We start from the raw sequence: 11,491 nt of genomic DNA on the forward strand, positions 1-11,491 counted from the left end.
CGTGCACTGCTTCAAGATAGCATATTCCGTCCAGCAGTCTCAGTGTGACGGAACGTCACATAAATTGACATTTCGAGAAAAATTAAAATGGTTTTTTGTGTGTCAAAAAACAGTGACGTGCGAACTATAAATTACTGAAAGACTGCGTCCATGTGCGCCATGAATATCAAATATTAAAAAGTGTAGTTTATTATCTGTAAAGCTCGCAAACAGCGACGCGTTTTATAAATAGCCTTTTTTTATAGTATCTGTGTAATGTAGATGAAGAAGAACAGAGATAATTTTTTTGGTTTGACTTTTTCTTTCCTAGCTTGTTACGTCTAACGGAAGGCGGTCATTGTATCACAGTCTGATATTTAATGTAAGTCTGTAAGTTATCAGAACATAAGTCCAATTGTGATTGGAAAGTGTTGGTTATTGTTGTAGTGAGCACCACCCATAATAGCCACCATTAATTGTGTAGTGTTGACTCAAGAGCGAACACCGTGTCGCTACAGGAGGCCGAAATGCACGCGTCTAAATACACGCAGACCGGCGTGAGGTCTGGAACAGGACAATGTCTTGAGAATTGCAATAAAGTACGATAATCTTGTAATACTTAACTTTAATCCATAATCGGTGTACATCGCTCTTTTACAGATATAATCTCCATTTTACTATACACTGGTAATGGCGCCTTGCTAGGTCGTAGCCAATGACTTAGCTTAAGGCTATGCTAACTATCGTCTCGGCAAATGAGAGCATATTGGTCGGTGTAGCTTCGCTAGCAAAGTCGGCTGTACAACTGGGGCGAGTGCTAGTACGTCTCTCTAGACCTGCCGTGTGGTGGCGCTCGGTCTGCAATCCTGACAGTGGCGACACGCGGGTCCGACGTATACTAATGGACCGCGGCCGATTTAAAGGCTACCACCTAGCAAGTGTGGTGTCTGGCGCTGACACCACAAATTGTAATTAATAACTCTATTTCAGAACTTCGTGTTGCCGGGAGCTCTCTTTCCCTAGCAGCATTTGGTTGGCCATTACGCTGGTGATATTTTTTTAAATAGAAATTCAGTCTGCAATATTAAATGTAAATGTGGGAGACTTCTCTATTTTGATCTTTTAATAGTTTCAAGGCTAGTAAAGTAAAGACATTCATTAATGACTTCGTACTGAATGAGTTCAGTATGTTTAAGATTGGCCGCTTAACGGCAGATGAGATTCTCCTCAGTTTTAGCCTTGCGGATTACGAATAATAAATACAGAAAAATATTCCTTTTAATCAGCATAAAAAATACCTCTAACCAAATTAATCATTACAGTTTGCGCAAAAGCACGTACATTTTCTCTACATAATAGCAGAGCTCACGCGAACTATCTGTTAGAAGGCGGTTAGTCGCGCGCTGTGTATAAAATATTATTTCGTGTTTCGGAATAGCCGATGTCCGTACGTATGTTTTTTTTTTTTTTTTTTTTTTGATTAATCACTGCATATATAGAATTTAACAAAACTCCCAATTCCGAGTACGGCGATACCAGCCATGGCAACAGTAACTTCTTCTACAATTTGTGGCGCGATTGGTCGTCGGCCTCTCCCAGGTGAAATTCCCAAATCGCCACTTAATTCGAACTTCCAAATAATGTTCTTCTAACTCGGAGCGGAAAGAGAATCTCTCTGCGTCGACACTCACGAAGAGCAGCAACACTGTTAGCCTTGCGAGTAAAGCCCTGCTCACCTTATCCAGACCCATGTTGAGTGTCTGCAACTGTACTGCTCACTGATGCTTCTGTTTGAACTCTACGTCGCCGCGTATCGCTAGTTCTGGTACTAACATTACTAACAACGAAAATCATGCAGCCCTCAGTCTGAACATCGTTCCTATAAAATCGGGTACCCACACGGTAAACAATTTTAGTTTTCCGTCTATACTGGCACAGGTAGCAAAAGTTTAATCATAACCACCCCTCTACTTTTTGAAAAATCTCCATACATATCGTAGGACTGCAAAAAATATTTTTTGAAAGTTCTTTGAAATTTGATAACTGACTTTTATGAACTTTACAGCGCTGATTTAAAAAATGTAATCCTTTTTTTTCCATCACGTCAAGCGTTCTCACAAAAAATGGAGTATTTTTGGGTTCAATAACAAAATTTATATCTTAGAAAATAGATTAAGGAAAGGCAAACCTACGTTTCTAGCATTTGTAGACTTAGAGAAAGTTTTTGACAATGTTGACTGGAAAACTCTCTTTCAAATTCTGAAGGTGGCAGGAGTAAAATACAGGGAACGAAAGGCCATTTACAATTTGTACAGAAACCATATGGCAGTTATAAGAGTCGAGGCACATGAAAGGGAAGCAGTGGTTGGGAAGGGATTGAGACAGGGTTGTAGCCTCTCCTCGATGTTATTCAATCTGTATATTGAGCAAGCAGTAAAGGAAACAAAAGAAAAATTCGGAATAGGAATTAAAATCCATGGAGAAGTAATTAAAACTTTGAGGTTCGCCGATGACATTGCAATCCTGTAGAGACAGCAAAGTACTTGGAAGAGCAGTTGAACGGAATGGACAGTGTCTTGAAAGGAGTATATAAGATGAACATCAACAAAAGCAAAACGAGGATAATGGAATGTAGTCGAATTAAGTCGGGTGATGCTGAGGGTATTAGATTACGAAATGAGACGCTTAAAGTAGTAAATGAGTTTTGCTATTTGGGGAGCAGAATAACTAATGATGGTCGAAGTAGAGAGGATATAAAATGTAGACTGGCAATGGCAAGGAAAGCGTTTCTGAAGAAGAGAAATTTGTTAACATCGAGTATAGATTTAAGTGTCAGGAAGCCGTTTCTGAAAGTATTTATGTGGAGTGTAGCCATATATGGAAGTGAAACGTGGACGATAAATAGTTTAGACAAGAAGAGAATAGAAGCTTTCGAAATGTGGTGCTACAGAAGGATGCTGAAGATTAGATGGGTAGATCACATAACTAATGAGGAGGTACTGAATAGAATTGAGCAGAAGAGAAATTTGTGGCACAACTTGACCATAAGAAGGGATCGGTTGGTAGGACATATTCTGAGGCATCAAGGCATCATCAATTTAGTATTGGAGGGCAGCGTGGGGGGTAAAAATCGTAGAGGTAGACCAAGAGATGAATACACTAAACAGATTCAGAATGATGTAGGCTGTAGTAGGTACTGGGAGATGAAGATACTTGTGCACGATAGAGTAGCATGGAGAGCTGCATCAAACCAGTCTCTGGACTGAAGACCACAACCACAAAACAAAATTTAAGCAATTTATCACTTTTTTCCAACGTTATAAAATTTCATTTATAAATCATGTTCTAAACTATATTTGCAGTACACTTCCAATTCTCTTTAAGCTCATAAGTCCTTATAACAAAACTTTCTCTTTCTGTCGAAGCTTCTTTTATCGCTTTTCCGGCTGTGGACTCGTTGACGATCATCTCTTTTTATCATCCAGCAGTAGTCCGCTATCATGTTGACGTTCCATCCACCTTGATATCTTCTTTCCATTTCTTTGATGTCTTGGTGGAATCTTTCGCCCTGGTCTTCACTTACATCACCAAGGTTTGCAGGGAAGTAGTCAAGATGTGAGTGGAGAAAATGAACTTTAATGCTCATGTTACAGCCCAGCTTCTTAAAGTTGTCGAGCATGTCTGCGACGATTGTCTTGCACTTTGGATCTCTTTTGTTTCCTAGCAAACCGGTAGCAACTAATTTTAAAGATGTCCATGCTGCCTTTTATTTGTTTCCATTTTGTCCACAAAGTTGGGATCTGTCATTTGTTTTTTAATGTCTGGTCCGACAAAGATTCCTTCCTTTAGCTTTGCCTCGGATAAACCAGGAAACTGTCCACAAAGATATCTGAAACACTCCCCTTCTTTTGGTAATGCCTTAAGAAATTGTTTCATCAGCCCCAACTTAATGTGAGGTGGTGGCAGTAACATCTTTTTGGAATCCACAAGAATTTCCCTCTTTACATTTTAACCCCTACCTGTAAGGTTTTTTCTCAAGGGCCAAGCTGTTTTTATGTAGTGTTGCTTCCTGTCTCTACTGTCCCATTCACAGAGAAAGCAAGGGAACTTAGTATAGCCACTTTGTTGACGAAGCAGCATTGAAATCACATTTAAATCACCACATAGTGCCCATTTGTCGTTTGAATAGCAGAGTTTGCTTAAAACTGGTTCAATGTTTTCGTAACATTCTTTTAAGTGAACCCAGTGTCCAACTGGTATAGAAGCATACTTATTGCCATTTTGTAGAAGTACTGCTTTAAGGCTTCTTTTTGAAGAGTCGATAAAAAGTCTCCACTCATCAGGAGCATATTCTAATTCGAAACGTGCCGTAAGTCCAGGAACATCAGTGCAAAACACCAGGTCACCTTCTTGAGAGAAGAAAGATACAAATTTGTTTTCCCTCGAACGATACCAAGAAAAGGATATACCCGGAGCCAACATATGTTTATCTTTCGATCTAGATCCTAAAACCTCTGCCGATTGTTTAGAAAGGCCTAGGTTTCTAACTGAATCGTTCAGTTCAGATTGTGAGAATGGAATGGGATCGGTTGTGCCAGGATCGTATCAATCTCTGTCTTCTTCACTATCACCTTGCTGAGCCAATGGCTCGTGATCATCTGTATCATCCAAAGAATCTGGAGGAGAGGGTATTGGTACTTCAGGTCCATGAGGAACAGGGCGAATGGCTCATTGAATGTTAGGGTAACAAACAATCTTTTTGTTTTTCAAATTTAAACCTCGTACGTTGCAAGAACAAAAATGAAAATACTGCTGGTTTCTCTTACTTACTCTTTATTTTACGTATATCTAGTATAAAAACGGGTAAATAACAGTTTATGGAGATCCTAAAAACCAAAATTCAAACTCACTACAGTGCTGAAATATCGAAAAAAGCTAAAACTAGACAAGCAGTTTGTGACATAACTGTACGTGATGGAATTTTTTCGAAATTTTTCCCGAAATCAGCGTTGAAAACACTATAAAAATCACTTAATAAATTTTAAACAATTTTTATGTCGCAGCCCTGTGTATTCAATCAAATATTGATAATATTTCAGCGTGGTGCCAAGATTGGCAACTTGCTATAAACGTTCGTAAGGGTAAAATTTCGTACTTCGTAAAAGGAAAAAAACGTTGTATGCTACGACTAGAATATCAGAGACTCACAGTTAAAACTGGTCGAATAACACAAATACGCGAATGTAACAATTCATGTGGTTGTGAAACGGAACGATCACTTAGGTTCACTAGTTAAGTAAAGCACATGGTAGACCGCTGTTCACTTATAGAGTACTAGGGAAATCCAATCAGTTTTCAAAGGATGATTTCATATAAAACACTCGTGCGACCTATTATACAACATTGTCCTAGTGTGTGGGACTCGCACCAAGCATGATCAATGGGCCATATTGAACGTATGCAAAGAAGGGCAGCACGAATGGTCACAGTTTCCATGGGAAGGCGTAATGGAGATGCTGGAAGAACTGAACTGGCAGGCTCTTGAAGATAGACGCAACCAATTCCGTGAAAGACTACTTACAACGTTTCAAGAATTCATATATGCCGAAGACGGCCCCAATAATCCCTTCTGTGCAGATGCGCTCGAATTCGTACGAAAACCAGCGAATGCTGCTAGTATAGAAGCGTTATGGGCGGGGACACTACGTCAGTAGTGTGAGGATAAGTTGGAAATTTGCGTCGGTTACGGGCAGTGTCCGGATGGCCGAAACAGTTCGCCGGCACGGTAGCTCAGCGTGTTCAGTCAGAGGGTCAGCTACGCTCTGTAATAAAAAAAACTGGATGAACGGATCAACGAAGAACCTGAAATGGTATCACAGGACGTCCGCCCCGAACAAATTCAGTGAACAATATAGAACAAAATCAGATAAAAAAAAAGTTAAGGCAACTGCTCCTGAGAAACAGTGCATCCGGGTTCGAGTCCCAATCCTGCACAAATTTTCAATTTTTCCCATTGATTTATTTCAGTGTCACTAACAGCTGTTGTCTACGATTCCTTTGATTCATATTCAAGAAATCACTTTCAAGTGGTGAATTTAAGCTCCCTACGTATCGCTCTCTCCTAGGGACCACAAAGGCATGAGCGGACTAATTACAATGCGCTCAGAGAAGTTTAAGCAGCCATGTCTCCAGCGCTCTATATGTGAATGGGGCGGGAACGAGTCCTAATTAATGGGACAATAGAAATTACTCTCTGCCAAATACTTCACAGTGGGATGCGCAGTGTAGATGTGGATGCAGGCTTCGAAGACGTAATAAGTGACCAATGCTTCTATTACCGATACAAGACTATGGACCAAAAATTTATTGTTAACCCTTTACTGTCTAGCTTGAATAATCAGTGCCAATTTCCATACACATCTTCGGTACAACACTTTAAGATCAGACAGCGTGTCGAAATTGGTGAAAAATTTTCTGTCTTGAGTTTAATTTCGCAATTTGTCTCTACCGCGCACAACTGCGTAAACGTTCTTACTACCCCTGCTCCATGTCGATATATGAGCTTTGGTTACACGTGTCTTCTTTCAAGTAGAACATATCCATATGTCATTCTTCGGGCACCCCTGTTGTCCACTCCAGCTTATTACCGTCCATCGCAAAGAAACAGAAAACTTGGGACATGAAGAGTTCCAAAAGCACTGCGAGTAGTAATGTGTTGCCTTCATATGAACGCACTAAAGAACATTGTCTTTCTTAATAAATAAAAATTAATACCGCAACAGTTCTATTTTTCACTGATAAAGGGCACGGCTCTCTCTAAGCTGCTACCCAATGCTATTTAAAACAGTTCTGCTAGTTATAGTAGTCGTCACGAAATTAGGCAGATAAAGGTCATCAAAATTTTTGGAAAAATATTATACATCCCTAATTTCAGTCTACAATATGATAGAGCAGTTTCCAAAAGAAAATTTTTGCCAGCCATAACGAAAAATGTAAAAACTAACACTACAAGAAATTTCCAAGAAAAATAATGTTTTACTTCGTCCTGTGGAAAAAGTCAAAAGCACTAACATATTTAAAGTGCAAGTCTGTACATACCCAAAGTTTATTAATGTATGCAACACATACTTTATCGTGAAAACGTAAAAGTACGCCTAGATCAAAAAAATGAAATACCGTAAAAGTTGTGCCTATGTAACGAAGCTGGCCGGAGTGGCCGAGCGGTTCTAGGCGCTACAGTCTGGAACAGCGCGACCACTACTGTCGCAGGTTCGAATACTGCCTCGGGAATGGATGTGTGTGATGTCCTTAGGTTAGTTAGGTGTGAGTAGTTCTAAGCTCTAGGGGACTGATGACCTCAGCAATTAACTCCCATAGTGCTCAGAGACATTTTTTTTATGTAACGAAGAATGTTGTTTTTGATGAAAGTGCTTCCTGTTGGACCACGTAGAAGCGCAAAAGCTAGTATGAAAAGTCAAAATTAATATTGGTGACATGTGACGTCACTATTGTAACTTGTTAACTATGAATGTTACTTATTTACAAGAGGGTCCGAGTGCGGCAGCATGTGGGAGCTCGCATGCAGCCGCCAGGATTTTTGTTTCGATGACTCACTTCAAGAACTGATAATGTTCTCTTCCACCCGAAAACATATTTCCAGCTATTACAGACTCTTCGTCACTGCACGCTTGATTCAAAACACGGTTACACTGCAATAGCACCTGTAGGTATTTTCAAAACACCACTTACATTCTACTCGAGCCAAATATACTGTACAGCACAGAACTGACAGATGTAAAGGTAATTTCAGAAGTATCCGAAGGAAATCTTATAGGACCGTTACGGTTTACAGTTTATTTTAGTAATCTAGTGGATAATGTCGACAATTCCGTGAGACTGAACGTGGACGACCCTGTTGTCTTTAGTACGGTTGCGAGAGTAGTGAAGTACAGAAAGACCTGCGGAGGATCAATGCAACTGAAGGGACTGGCAGTTCAGCTTGTATGTAAGTAAATGTAACTTACTGCTCATATGGGATCATTTAGTCGACGTGAGAGCTTTGCGGAAATGCACTACAAACTAGAGAAGCAGACGTTGCAAGAGAGATGTTGCGGAATTTTACTGTTAAAATTTCAAGAGCGTATGTTCCAAGAATACAAACGTCTCAAAAATGAGGTCGACAGGAAGTGCAAAACTGTTAAGCAGGGATGGCTAGAGGACAAATGTAAGGATGTAGAGGCTTATCTCACTAGGGGTACTAGGGGTAAGATAGATGCTGCCTACAGGAAAATTAAAGAGAGCTTTGCAGAAAAGAGAACCACTTGCATGAATATCAAGAGCTCAGATGGAAACCCAGTTCTAAGCAAAGAAGGGAAAGCAGAAAGGTGGAAGGAGTATATAGAAGGTCTATACAAGGGCGATGTACTTGAGGACAATATTATGGAAATGGAAGAGGATGTAGATGAAGATGAAATGGCAGATACGACACGGCGTGAAGAGTTTGACAGAGCACTGAAAGACCTGAGTCGAAACAAGGCCCCAGGAGTAGACAACATTCCATTAGAACTACTGACGGCCTTCGGAGAGCCAGTGCTGACAAAACTCTACCATCTGGTGAGCAAGATGTATGAGACAGGCGAAATACCCTCAGACTTCAAGAAGAATATAATAATTCCAATCCCAAAGAAATCAGGTGTTGACAGATGTGAAAATTACCGAACTATCAGTTTAATAAGTCACAGCTGCAAAATACTAACGCGAATTCTTTACAGACGAATGGAAAAACTGGCAGAAGCCGACCTCGGGGAAGATCAGTTTGGATTCCGTAGAAATGTTGGAACACGTGAGGCAATACTGACCTTACGCCTTATCTTAGAAGCTAGATTAAGGAAAGGCAAACCTACGTTTCTAGCATTTGTAGACTTAGAAAAAGCTTTTGACAATGCTGAGTGGAATACTCTCTTTCAAATTCTGAAGGTGGCAGGGGTAAAATACAGGGAACGAAAGGCCATTTACAATTTGTACAGAAACCAGATGGCAGTTATAAGAGTCGAGGGACACGAAAGGGAAGCAGTGGTTGGGAAGGGAGTGAGACAGGGTTGTAGTCTCTCCCCGTTGTTATTCAATCAGTATATTGAGCAAGCAGTGAAGGAAACAAAAGAAAAATTCGGAGTATATATTAAAATCCATGGAGAAGAAATTAAAACTTTGAGGTTCGCCGATGACATTGTAATTCTGTCAGGGACAGCAAAGGACTTGGAAGAGCAGTTGAACGGAATGGACAGTGTCTTGAAAGGAGGATGTAAGATGAACATCAACAAAAGCAAAACGAGGATAATGGAATGTAGTCGAATTAAGTCGGGTGATGCTGAGGGAATTAGATTAGGAAATGAGACACTTAAAGTAGTAAAGAAGTTTTGCTTTTTGGGGAGCAAAATAACTGATGATGGTCGAAGTAGAGAGGATATAAAATATAGACTTGTAATGGCAAGGAAAGTGTATCTGAAGAAGAGAAATTTGTTAACCTCGATTATAGATTTAAGTGTCAGGAAGTCGTTTCTGAAAGTATTTGTATGGAGCGTAGCCATGTATGGAAGTGAAACATGGACGATAAATAGTTTGGACAAGAAGAGAATAGAAGCTATCGAAATGTGGTGCTACAGAAGAATGCTGAAGATTAGGTGGGTAGATCACGTAACTAATGAGGATGTGTTGAACAGAATAAGGGAGAAAAGGAGTTTGTGGCACAACTTGACAATAAGAAGGGACCGGTTGGTAGGACATGTTCTGAGGCATCAAGGGATTACAAATTTAGCATTGGAGGGCAGCGTGGAGGGTAAAAATCTTAGAGGGAGACCAAGAGATGAATACACTAAGCAGATTCAGAAGGATGTAGGTTGCAGTAAGTACTGGGAGATGAAGAAGCTTGCACAGGATAGAGTAGCATGGAGAGCTGCATCAAACCAGTCTCAGGACTGAAGACCACAACAACAACAATATCGTACTTTCATCAGCATCCTGAGACCAATTTCAACGTATGCATATCATTAGCTGATCAGCTCCTGTTCTCGTATGATGTCTGCACTTGTTGCTTCGCTTCTGTATATAAATTTTGCAGGGACACTATGAACCACATGTAAACATCTACGAGCTGTTTTGTGTTAATGGATTCATTATAGTATTACTTATTGCTCCTGTATATTTTTATGGCCATGGCATTTTGCTCTATGCATCTTATTGTTGACACTCGCAGATAATGATATTTTTTATCTTTAAATTTTTTAAATTTTTAAACTTTTCATCCCTAATTTTAATATTCTTATCTGACTTTTAGTTATTTGTGGTGTATTTTCCTGTACAGCCTTCTGAAGAAGGGCACAAAGTGTCCGAAACCGGTGAAGGAATTAAATTCCATTTATGCGACTGGCTGGTTATTATTTCGTTATATACAAATTATATAATACTTCATAAATACAATCTTGATGAAAAATTACAGCGCTACGTAATTGGCGTCTGTGTAAGGCCCAACAAATGTCATAAATCCAGTGCTACAGAGTCTTTCTACTGACACTATGACAAATGATTATAATTTTAGTCGTGCTCTCTTCTATTTCTTGTGCCTCTGTCCCGCATCGACGCAGGGTCGGCGTGACTATAAACGGATTTTCCCTATTTAGTCCGCCTGCTTAGCTGGCTGGTAACGTGCTCGCATCCTATGCAAGTGGGCCCGGGTTCGATTTCCGACCGGGATGGAGATTTTCTCTGCTCGGGGACTGGGTGTTGTGCTGTCCTCATCATCATCTCATCCTCATCACCGGCGCGCATGTCGCCCAATGTGGCGTCGAATGAAATAAGACTTGCACTTAGCGGCCGAACTTCCCCGACTAGGGGCCTCCCGGCCAATGATGCCATACGCTCATTTCATTTTTTCTTTTCCCCTATTTACTTTAAGAAGTAACTGAATGCCATTCCTGTCGCTATCCCATAACACCTGGAACGGAATATGATTATCCCAACTGTCTTCTAAACGTTTGCAAGTCGTGTAACTAAAGGACTTGGCTACCAGCCCGGTACTCATCTACTGGGATGAGGAAAACTGCCTAAACACCACAGACTGGACGGCACACCGATGCTCGTCATTAATCTGCTTGGCGAAGTCGCCAGCGCACTTCCTCACCCCGTAAGTAGTGCTTTAAGATTCACGGCTATCCGGGCGGGTGCTTGTTGTCGTGCCTTATGCACCTTAATTTGAACCATCCTCCCAAAGTTATAATTTTACTTTTCCCTCGTGACAACCATTATAAATCGGTCACTAACCCAAAGGTATATTAAATATCAGAGTTCTATTAGAGAAGCGATCTGTTAACTGGATTACCTAACCTATAATAAAAAGATCCGTAGCGAAATGTGGAATTCGAACGAGATGCTAAACGGATTTTTCTCTTGCCCAAAGCATTCCAAGTAGCGAAAGATATAGTGAATGGTTTAAGAAGTCCTATGGTCAACCGGTGAT

This window comes from Schistocerca nitens, chromosome 1 (assembly GCF_023898315.1).
Source record: "Schistocerca nitens isolate TAMUIC-IGC-003100 chromosome 1, iqSchNite1.1, whole genome shotgun sequence".
NCBI lineage: Eukaryota > Metazoa > Arthropoda > Insecta > Orthoptera > Acrididae > Schistocerca > Schistocerca nitens.